The sequence below is a fragment of the Triturus cristatus genome, chromosome 1_1 (assembly GCF_964204655.1).
Source record: "Triturus cristatus chromosome 1_1, aTriCri1.1, whole genome shotgun sequence".
Taxonomy (NCBI): Eukaryota; Metazoa; Chordata; class Amphibia; order Caudata; family Salamandridae; genus Triturus; species Triturus cristatus.
Genome location: NC_140579.1, coordinates 404,491,447 through 404,503,520, shown reverse-complemented (window position 1 = coordinate 404,503,520; position 12,074 = coordinate 404,491,447).

The window sequence follows — 12,074 nt, the reverse complement described above, 5'->3', positions numbered from 1 at the left end:
CCATAGGAATCCATTGTGTGATTTTCAGCAGAGAAGTTTCTAAGTGTGGATTTTTGGAACTTACAAATATTCCTCTAAAATCAGCCAAACTATGAATTCTGATTTACTTACCTGTTATCAAGAAAGAACACAGTGCTGCATCTTTTAGCCCAGCACTGACCCTGAAAAGTAATTCTAAGCGTACTTCCCAGTAACTTGTATTTCTTTCCATAGGAATCCATTGTGTGGTTTTCAGCAGAAAAGTTTCTAAGTGTGAAGTGTTGGAACTTACAAATATTCCTCTAAAATCAGCCAAACTACGAATTCTGATTTACTCACCTGTTATCAGGAGAGACCTCAGTGCTGGATCTTTAAGGCCAGTACTGATCCTGAAAAGTAATTCTAAACGTACTTACCAGTAACTTGTATTTCCTCCCATAGGCTAACATTGACTGGTTTCACTTGGAAATTCTTCTAAGTGTGAAGTTTTGGAACTTTAAAATATTCCTCTAAAATCAGCTGAACTCCGAATTCCTATTTACTCACCTGTTATCAGGAGAGAACTCAGTGCTGCTTCTTTTAGCCTAGCACTGACCCTGAAAAGTAATTCTAAGCGTACTTACGAGTAACTTGTATTTCCTTCCATAGGAATCCATTGTATGGTTTTCAGCAGAAAAGTTTCTAAGTGTGGAGTTTTGGAACTTACAAATATTCCTCTAAAATCAGCCGAACTACAATTCTGATTTGCTCACCTGTTATCAGGAGAGAACCAAGTGCTGCATCGTTTAGCCCAGCACAGACCCTGAAAAGTAATTCTAAGCGTGCTTACCAGTAACCTGTGTTTCCTTCCATAGGAATCCATCGTGTGGTTTTCAGCAGAAAAGTTTCTAAGAGTGGAGTTTTGGAACTTACAAATATTCCTCTAAAATCAGCCAAACTACGAATTCCGATTTACTCACGTGTTATCGGGAGAGAACCCAGTGCTGCATCTTTTTCTCAGCACTGACCCTGAAAAGTAATTTGAAGTGTACTTACCAGTAACTTGTATTTCCTTCCATAGGAATCCATTGTGTGGTTTTCAGCAGAAAAGTTTCTAAGTGTGGAGTTTTGGAACTTACAAATATTCCTCTAAAATCAGCCGAACTATGAATTCCGATTTACTCACCTGTTATCAGGAGCGAACCCAGTGCTGCATCTTTTAGCCCAGCACTGACCCTGAAAAGTAATTCGAAGCGTACTTACAAGTAACTTGTATTTCCTTCCATAGGAATCCATTATGTGGTTTTCAGCAGAAAAGTATCTAAGTGTGGAGTTTTGGAACATACAATTACTCCTCTAAAATCAGCCGAACTACGAATTCCGATTTACTCACCTGTTATCAGGAGAGATCCCAGTGCTGCATCTATTAGCCCAGCACTGACCCTGAAAAGTAATTCTAAGCATACTTACCAGTAACTTGTATTTCCTTCCATAGGAATCCATTGTGTGGTTTTCAGCAGAGAAGTTTCTAAGTGTGGAGTTTTGGAACTTACAAATATTCATCTAAAGTCAGCCAAACTACGAATTCTGATTTACTAACCTGTTATCAAGAGAGAACACAGTGCTGCATCTTTTAGCCCAGCACTGACCCTGAAAAGTAATTCTAAGCGTACTTACCAGTAACTTGTATTTCTTTCAATAGGAATCCATTGTGTGGTTTTCAGTGGAAAAATTTCTACGTGTGGAGTGTTGGAACTTACAAATATTCCTCTAAAATCAGACGAACTACGAATTCCGATTTACTCACCTGTTATCAGGAGAGAACTCAGTGCTGCATCTTTTAGCCCAGCACTGACCCTGAAAATTAACTCTAAGCGTACTTACCAGTAACTTGTATTTCCTTCCATAGGAATCCATTGTGTAGTTTTCAGCAGAAAAGTATGAAAGTGTGGAGTTTTGGAACTTACAAATATTCCTCTAAAATCAGCCAAATTACGAATTCCGATTTACTCTCCTGTTATCAGGAGAGAACCCAGTGCTGCATCTTTTAGCCCAGCACTGACCCTGAAAAGTAATTCTAAGCGTACTTAGCAGTAGCTTGTATTTCCTTCCATAGGAATCCATTGTGTGGTTTTCAGCAGAAAAATTTCTACTTGTGGCGTGTTGGAACTTACAAATATTCCTCTAAAATCAGCCGAACTACGAATTCCGATTTACTCACCTGTTATCAGGAGAGAACTCAGTGCTGCATCTTTTAGCCCAGCACTGACCCTGAAAATTAACTCTAAGCGTACTTACCAGTAACTTGTATTTCCTTCCATAGCAATCCATTGTGTAGTTTTCAGCAGAAAAGTATGAAAGTGTGGAGTTTTGGAACTTACAAATATTCCTCTAAAATCAGCCGAACTACGAATTTCGATTTACTCACCTGTTATCAGGAGAGACCTCAGAGCTGAATCTTTAAGGCCAGTACTGATCCTGAAAAGTAATTGTAACCGTACTTACCAGTAACTTGAATTTCCTTCCATAGGCTAACATTGACTGTTTTCACTTGGAAATTCTTCTCAGTGTGGAGGTTTGGAACTCTAAAATATTCCTCTAAAATCAGCCGAACTACGAATTCCGATTTACTCAAATGTTATCAGGAGAGACCTCAGTGCTGAATCTTTAAGGCCAGTACTGATCCTGAAAAGTAATTCTAACCGTACTTACCAGTAACTTGTATTTCCTTCCATAGGCTTAGATTGACTGGTTTCACTTGGAAATTCTTCTAAGTGTGGAGTTTTGGAACTTTAAAATATTCCTCTAAAATCAGCCAAACTACGAATTCCGATTTACTCACATGTTATCAGGAGAGAACTCAGTGCTGCATCTTTTAGCCCAGCACTGACCCTGGAAAGTAATTCTAAGCATACTTACCAGTAACTTGTATTTCCTTCCATAGGAATCCATTGTGTGGTTTTCAGCAGAGAAGTTTCGAAGTGTGGAGTTTTGGTACTTACAAATATTCCTCTAAAATAAGCCAAACTACGAATTCCGATTTACTCACATGTCATCAGGAGACAACTCAGTGCTGCATCTTTTAGCCCAGCACTGACCCTGAAAAGTAATTCTAAGCGTACTTACCAGTAACTTGTATTTCCTTCCATAGGAATCCATTGTGTGGTTTCCAGCAGAAAAGTTTCGAAGTGTGGAGTTTTGGAACTTACAAATATTCCTCTAAAATCAGCCGAATTCCGAATTCCGATTTACTCTCCTGTTATTAGGAGAGAACCCAGTGCTGCATCTTTTAGCCCAGCACTGACCCTAAAAAGTAATTCTAAGCGTACTTACCAGTAACTTGTATTTCCTTCCATAGGAATCCATTGTGTGGTTTTCAGCAGAAAAGTTTCGAAGTGTGGAGTTTTGGAACTTATAAAATCAGCCGAATTACGAATACCGATTTACTCTCCTGTTATCAGGAGAGAACCCAGTGCTGCATCTTTTAGCACCGCAATGACCCTGAAAAGTAATTCTAAGCGTAGTTACCAGTAACTTGTATTTCCTTCCATAGGAATCCATTGTGTGGTTTTCAGCAGAAAACTTTCTAAGTGTGGAGTTTTGGAACTTACAAATATTCCTCTAAAATCAGCCGAACTACGAATTCCGATTTACTCACCTGTTATCAGGAGAGAACCCAGTGCTGCATATTTTAGCCCAGCACTGACCCTGAAAAGTAATTCTAAGCGTACTTACCAGTAACTTGTGTCTCCTTCCATAGGAATCCATTGTGTGGTTTTCAGCAGAAAAGTTTTTAAGTGTGGAGTTTTGGAACTTACAAATATTCCTCTAAAATCAGCTGAACTAAGAATTTCGATTTACTCACCTGTTATCAGGAGAGACCTCAGTGCTGAATCTTTAAGGCCAGTACTGATCCTGAAAAGTAATTCTAACCGTACTTACCAGTTGGTTGAATTTCCTTCCATAGGCGAACATTGTCTGGTTTCACTTGGAAATTCTTCTCAGTGTGGAGGTTTGGAACTTTAAAATATTCCTCTAAAATCAGCCGAACTACGAATTCCGATTTACTCACCTGTTATCAGGAGAGACCTCAGTGCTGCATCTTTTAGCCTAGCACGGACCCTGAAAAGTAATTCTAAGCGTACTTACCAGTAACTTGTATTTACTTCCATAGGAATCCATTGTGTGGTTTTCAGCAGAGAGGTTTCTAAGTGTGGATTTTTGGAACTTACAAATATTCCTCTAAAATCAGCCAAACTATGAATTCTGATTTACTTACCTGTTATCAAGAGAGAACACAGTGCTGCATCTTTTAGCCCAGCACTGACCCTGAAAAGTAATTCTAAGCGTACTTCCCAGTAACTTGTATTTCTTTCCATAGGAATCCATTGTGTGGTTTTCAGCAGAAAAGTTTCTAAGTGTGGAGTGTTGGAACTTACAAATATTCCTCTAAAATTAGCCAAACTACGAATTCTGATTTACTCACCTGTTATCAGGAGAGACCTCAGTGCTGGATCTTTAAGGCCAGTACTGATCCTGAAAAGTAATTCTAAACGTACTTACCAGTAACTTGTATTTCCTCCCATAGGCTAACATTGACTGGTTTCACTTGGAAATTCTTCTAAGTGTGAAGTTTTGGAACTTTAAAATATTCCTCTAAAATCAGCTGAACTCCGAATTCCTATTTACTCACCTGTTATCAGGAGAGAACTCAGTGCTGCTTCTTTTAGCCTAGCACTGACCCTGAAAAGTAATTCTAAGCGTACTTACGAATAACTTGTATTTCCTTCCATAGGAATCCATTGTATGGTTTTCAGCAGAAAAGTTTCTAAGTGTGGAGTTTTGGAACTTACAAATATTCCTCTAAAATCAGCCGAACTACAATTCTGATTTACTCACCTGTTATCAGGAGAGAACCAAGTGCTGCATCGTTTAGCCCAGCACAGACCCTGAAAAGTAATTCTAAGCGTGCTTACCAGTAACCTGTGTTTCCTTCCATAGGAATCCATCGTGTGGTTTTCAGGAGAAAAGTTTCTAAGAGTGGAGTTTTGGAACTTACAAATATTCCTCTAAAATCAGCCAAACTACGAATTCCGATTTACTCACGTGTTATCGGGAGAGAACCCAGTGCTGCATCTTTTTCCCAGCACTGACCCTGAAAAGTAATTTGAAGTGTACTTACCAGTAACTTGTATTTCCTTCCATAGGAATCCATTGTGTGGTTTTCAGCAGAAAAGTTTCTAAGTGTGGAGTTTTGGAACTTACAAATATTCCTCTAAAATCAGCCGAACTATGAATTCCGATTTACTCACCTGTTATCAGGAGCGAACCCAGTGCTGCATCTTTTAGCCCAGCACTGACCCTGAAAATTAATTCGAAGCGTACTTACAAGTAACTTGTATTTCCTTCCATAGGAATCCATTATGTGGTTTTCAGCAGAAAAGTATCTAAGTGTGGAGTTTTGGAACATACAAATACTCCTCTAAAATCAGCCGAACTACGAATTCCGATTTACTCACCTGTTATCAGGAGAGATCCCAGTGCTGCATCTATTAGCCCAGCACTGACCCTGAAAAGTAATTCTAAGCATACTTACCAGTAACTTGTATTTCCATCCATAGGAATCCATTGTGTGGTTTTCAGCAGAGAAGTTTCTAAGTGTGGAGTTTTGGAACTTACAAATATTCATCTAAAGTCAGCCAAACTACGAATTCTGATTTACTAACCTGTTATCAAGAGAGAACACAGTGCTGCATCTTTTAGCCCAGCACTGACCCTGAAAAGTAATTCTAAGCGTACTTACCAGTAACTTGTATTTCTTTCCATAGGAATCCATTGTGTGGTGTTCAGCAGAAAAATTTCTACGTGTGGAGTGTTGGAACTTACAAATATTCCTCTAAAATCAGCCGAACTACAATTCTGATTTACTCACCTGTTATCAGGAGAGAACCAAGTGCTGCATCGTTTAGCCCAGCACAGACCCTGAAAAGTAATTCTAAGCGTGCTTACCAGTAACCTGTGTTTCCTTCCATAGGAATCCATCGTGTGGTTTTCAGGAGAAAAGTTTCTAAGAGTGGAGTTTTGGAACTTACAAATATTCCTCTAAAATCAGCCAAACTACGAATTCTGATTTACTCACGTGTTATCGGGAGAGAACCCAGTGCTGCATCTTTTTCCCAGCACTGACCCTGAAAAGTAATTTGAAGTGTACTTACCAGTAACTTGTATTTCCTTCCATAGGAATCCATTGTGTGGTTTTCAGCAGAAAAGTTTCTAAGTGTGGAGTTTTGGAACTTACAAATATTCCTCTAAAATCAGCCGAACTATGAATTCCGATTTACTCACCTGTTATCAGGAGCGAACCCAGTGCTGCATCTTTTAGCCCAGCACTGACCCTGAAAAGTAATTCGAAGCGTACTTACAAGTAACTTGTATTTCCTTCCATAGGAATCCATTATGTGGTTTTCAGCAGAAAAGTATCTAAGTGTGGAGTTTTGGAACATACAAATACTCCTCTAAAATCAGCCGAACTACGAATTCCGATTTACTCACCTGTTATCAGGAGAGATCCCAGTGCTGCATCTATTAGCCCAGCACTGACCCTGAAAAGTAATTCTAAGCATACTTACCAGTAACTTGTATTTCCTTCCATAGGAATCCATTGTGTAGTTTTCAGCTGAGAAGTTTCGAAGTGTAGAGTTTTGGTACTTACAAATATTCCTCTAAAATAAGCCAAACTACGAATTCCGATTTACTCACATGTCATCAGAAGATAACTCAGTGCTGCATCTTTTAGCCCAGCACTGACCCTGAAAAGTAATTCTAACCGTACTTACCAGTAACTTGAATTTCCTTCCATAGGCTAACATTGACTGGTTTCACTTGGAAATTCTTCTCAGTGTGGAGGTTTGGAACACTAAAATATTCCTCTAAAATCAGCCGAACTACGAATTCCGATTTACTCAAATGTTATCAGAAGAGACCTCAGTGCTGAATCTTTAAGGCCAGTACTGATCCTGAAAAGCAATTCTAACCGTACTTACCAGTAACTTGTTTTTCCTTCCATAGGCTTACATTGACTGGTTTCACTTGGAAATTCTTCTGAGTGTGGAGTTTTGAAACTTTAAAATATTCCTCTAAAATCAGCCAGACTACGAATTCCGATTTACTCACCTGTTATCAGGAGAGAACTCAGTGCTGCATCTTTTAGCCCAGCACTGACCCTGAAAAGTAATTCTAAGCATACTTACCAGTAACTTGTATTTCCTTCCATAGGAATCCATTGTGTGGTTTTCAGCAGAGAAGTTTCGAAGTGTGGAGTTTTGGTACTTACAAATATTCCTCTAAAATAGGCCAAACTACGAATTCCGATTTACTCACCTGTTATCAAGAGAGAACTCAGTGCTGCATCTTTTAGCCCAGCACTGACCCTGAAAAGTAATTCTAAGCGTACTTACCAATAACTTGTATTTCCTTCCATAGGAATCCATTGTGTGGTTTTCAGCAGAAAAGTTTCTAAGTGTGGAGTTTTGGATCTTACAAATATTCCTCTAAAATCAGCCAAATTATGAATTCCGATTTACTCTCCTGTTATCAGGAGAGAACCCAGTGCTGCATCTTTTAGCCCAGCACTGACCCTGAAAAGTAAATCTAAGCGTACTTACCAATAACTTGTGTCTCCTTCCATAGGAATCCATTGTGTGGTTTTCAGCAGAAAAGTTTTTAAGTGTGGAGTTTTGGAACTTACAAATATTCCTCTAAAATCAGCTGAACTAAGAATTTCGATTTACTCACCTGTTATCAGGAGAGACCTCAGTGCTGAATCTTTAAGGCCAGTACTGATCCTGAAAAGTAATTCTAACCGTACTTACCAGTTGGTTGAATTTCCTTCCATAGGCGAACATTGTCTGGTTTCACTTGGAAATTCTTCTCAGTGTGGAGGTTTGGAACTTTAAAATATTCCTCTAAAATCAGCCGAACTACGAATTCCGATTTACTCACCTGTTATCAGGAGAGACCTCAGTGCTGCATCTTTTAGCCTAGCACGGACCCTGAAAAGTAATTCTAAGCGTACTTACCAGTAACTTGTATTTACTTCCATAGGAATCCATTGTGTGGTTTTCAGCAGAGAGGTTTCTAAGTGTGGATTTTTGGAACTTACAAATATTCCTCTAAAATCAGCCAAACTATGAATTCTGATTTACTTACCTGTTATCAAGAGAGAACACAGTGCTGCATCTTTTAGCCCAGCACTGACCCTGAAAAGTAATTCTAAGCGTACTTCCCAGTAACTTGTATTTCTTTCCATAGGAATCCATTGTGTGGTTTTCAGCAGAAAAGTTTCTAAGTGTGGAGTGTTGGAACTTACAAATATTCCTCTAAAATTAGCCAAACTACGAATTCTGATTTACTCACCTGTTATCAGGAGAGACCTCAGTGCTGGATCTTTAAGGCCAGTACTGATCCTGAAAAGTAATTCTAAACGTACTTACCAGTAACTTGTATTTCCTCCCATAGGCTAACATTGACTGGTTTCACTTGGAAATTCTTCTAAGTGTGAAGTTTTGGAACTTTAAAATATTCCTCTAAAATCAGCTGAACTCCGAATTCCTATTTACTCACCTGTTATCAGGAGAGAACTCAGTGCTGCTTCTTTTAGCCTAGCACTGACCCTGAAAAGTAATTCTAAGCGTACTTACGAATAACTTGTATTTCCTTCCATAGGAATCCATTGTATGGTTTTCAGCAGAAAAGTTTCTAAGTGTGGAGTTTTGGAACTTACAAATATTCCTCTAAAATCAGCCGAACTACAATTCTGATTTACTCACCTGTTATCAGGAGAGAACCAAGTGCTGCATCGTTTAGCCCAGCACAGACCCTGAAAAGTAATTCTAAGCGTGCTTACCAGTAACCTGTGTTTCCTTCCATAGGAATCCATCGTGTGGTTTTCAGGAGAAAAGTTTCTAAGAGTGGAGTTTTGGAACTTACAAATATTCCTCTAAAATCAGCCAAACTACGAATTCCGATTTACTCACGTGTTATCGGGAGAGAACCCAGTGCTGCATCTTTTTCCCAGCACTGACCCTGAAAAGTAATTTGAAGTGTACTTACCAGTAACTTGTATTTCCTTCCATAGGAATCCATTGTGTGGTTTTCAGCAGAAAAGTTTCTAAGTGTGGAGTTTTGGAACTTACAAATATTCCTCTAAAATCAGCCGAACTATGAATTCCGATTTACTCACCTGTTATCAGGAGCGAACCCAGTGCTGCATCTTTTAGCCCAGCACTGACCCTGAAAAGTAATTCGAAGCGTACTTACAAGTAACTTGTATTTCCTTCCATAGGAATCCATTATGTGGTTTTCAGCAGAAAAGTATCTAAGTGTGGAGTTTTGGAACATACAAATACTCCTCTAAAATCAGCCGAACTACGAATTCCGATTTACTCACCTGTTATCAGGAGAGATCCCAGTGCTGCATCTATTAGCCCAGCACTGACCCTGAAAAGTAATTCTAAGCATACTTACCAGTAACTTGTATTTCCATCCATAGGAATCCATTGTGTGGTTTTCAGCAGAGAAGTTTCTAAGTGTGGAGTTTTGGAACTTACAAATATTCATCTAAAGTCAGCCAAACTACGAATTCTGATTTACTAACCTGTTATCAAGAGAGAACACAGTGCTGCATCTTTTAGCCCAGCACTGACCCTGAAAAGTAATTCTAAGCGTACTTACCAGTAACTTGTATTTCTTTCCATAGGAATCCATTGTGTGGTTTTCAGCAGAAAAATTTCTACGTGTGGAGTGTTGGAACTTACAAATATTCCTCTAAAATCAGCCGAACTACAATTCTGATTTACTCACCTGTTATCAGGAGAGAACCAAGTGCTGCATCGTTTAGCCCAGCACAGACCCTGAAAAGTAATTCTAAGCGTGCTTACCAGTAACCTGTGTTTCCTTCCATAGGAATCCATCGTGTGGTTTTCAGGAGAAAAGTTTCTAAGAGTGGAGTTTTGGAACTTACAAATATTCCTCTAAAATCAGCCAAACTACGAATTCTGATTTACTCACGTGTTATCGGGAGAGAACCCAGTGCTGCATCTTTTTCCCAGCACTGACCCTGAAAAGTAATTTGAAGTGTACTTACCAGTAACTTGTATTTCCTTCCATAGGAATCCATTGTGTGGTTTTCAGCAGAAAAGTATCTAAGTGTGGAGTTTTGGAACATACAAATACTCCTCTAAAATCAGCCGAACTACGAATTCCGATTTACTCACCTGTTATCAGGAGAGATCCCAGTGCTGCATCTATTAGCCCAGCACTGACCCTGAAAAGTAATTCTAAGCATACTTACCAGTAACTTGTATTTCCTTCCATAGGAATCCATTGTGTAGTTTTCAGCTGAGAAGTTTCGAAGTGTAGAGTTTTGGTACTTACAAATATTCCTCTAAAATAAGCCAAACTACGAATTCCGATTTACTCACATGTCATCAGAAGATAACTCAGTGCTGCATCTTTTAGCCCAGCACTGACCCTGAAAAGTAATTCTAACCGTACTTACCAGTAACTTGAATTTCCTTCCATAGGCTAACATTGACTGGTTTCACTTGGAAATTCTTCTCAGTGTGGAGGTTTGGAACTCTAAAATATTCCTCTAAAATCAGCCGAACTACGAATTCCGATTTACTCAAATGTTATCAGAAGAGACCTCAGTGCTGAATCTTTAAGGCCAGTACTGATCCTGAAAAGCAATTCTAACCGTACTTACCAGTAACTTGTTTTTCCTTCCATAGGCTTACATTGACTGGTTTCACTTGGAAATTCTTCTGAGTGTGGAGTTTTGAAACTTTAAAATATTCCTCTAAAATCAGCCAGACTACGAATTCCGATTTACTCACCTGTTATCAGGAGAGAACTCAGTGCTGCATCTTTTAGCCCAGCACTGACCCTGAAAAGTAATTCTAAGCATACTTACCAGTAACTTGTATTTCCTTCCATAGGAATCCATTGTGTGGTTTTCAGCAGAGAAGTTTCGAAGTGTGGAGTTTTGGTACTTACAAATATTCCTCTAAAATAGGCCAAACTACGAATTCCGATTTACTCACCTGTTATCAAGAGAGAACTCAGTGCTGCATCTTTTAGCCCAGCACTGACCCTGAAAAGTAATTCTAAGCGTACTTACCAATAACTTGTATTTCCTTCCATAGGAATCCATTGTGTGGTTTTCAGCAGAAAAGTTTCTAAGTGTGGAGTTTTGGATCTTACAAATATTCCTCTAAAATCAGCCAAATTATGAATTCCGATTTACTCTCCTGTTATCAGGAGAGAACCCAGTGCTGCATCTTTTAGCCCAGCACTGACCCTGAAAAGTAAATCTAAGCGTACTTACCAATAACTTGTATTTCCTTCCATAGGAATCCATTGTGTGGTTTTCAGCAGAAAAGTTTCTAAGTGTGGAGTTTTGGAACTTACAAATATTCCTCTAAAATCAGCCGAACTACGAATTCCGATTTACTCAAATGTTATCAGGAGAGACCTCAGTGCTGAATCTTTAAGGCCAGTACTGATCCTGAAAAGTAATTCTAACCGTACTTACCAGTAACTTGTATTTCCTTCCATAGGCTTAGATTGACTGGTTTCACTTGGAAATTCTTCTAAGTGTGGAGTTTTGGAACTTTAAAATATTCCTCTAAAATCAGCCAAACTACGAATTCCGATTTACTCACATGTTATCAGGAGAGAACTCAGTGCTGCATCTTTTAGCCCAGCACTGACCCTGGAAAGTAATTCTAAGCATACTTACCAGTAACTTGTATTTCCTTCCATAGGAATCCATTGTGTGGTTTTCAGCAGAGAAGTTTCTAAGTGTGGAGTTTTGGAACTTACAAATATTCCTCTAAAAAAAGCCAAACTACGAATTCCGATTTACTCACATGTCATCAGGAGAGAACTCAGTGCTGCATCTTTTAGACCAGCACTGACCCTAAAAAGTAATTATAAGCGTACTTACCAGTAACTTGTATTTCCTTCCATAGGAATCCATTGTGTGGTTTTCAGCAGAAAAGTTTCGAAGTGTGGAGTTTTGGATCTTATAAAATCAGCCGAATTACGAATACCGA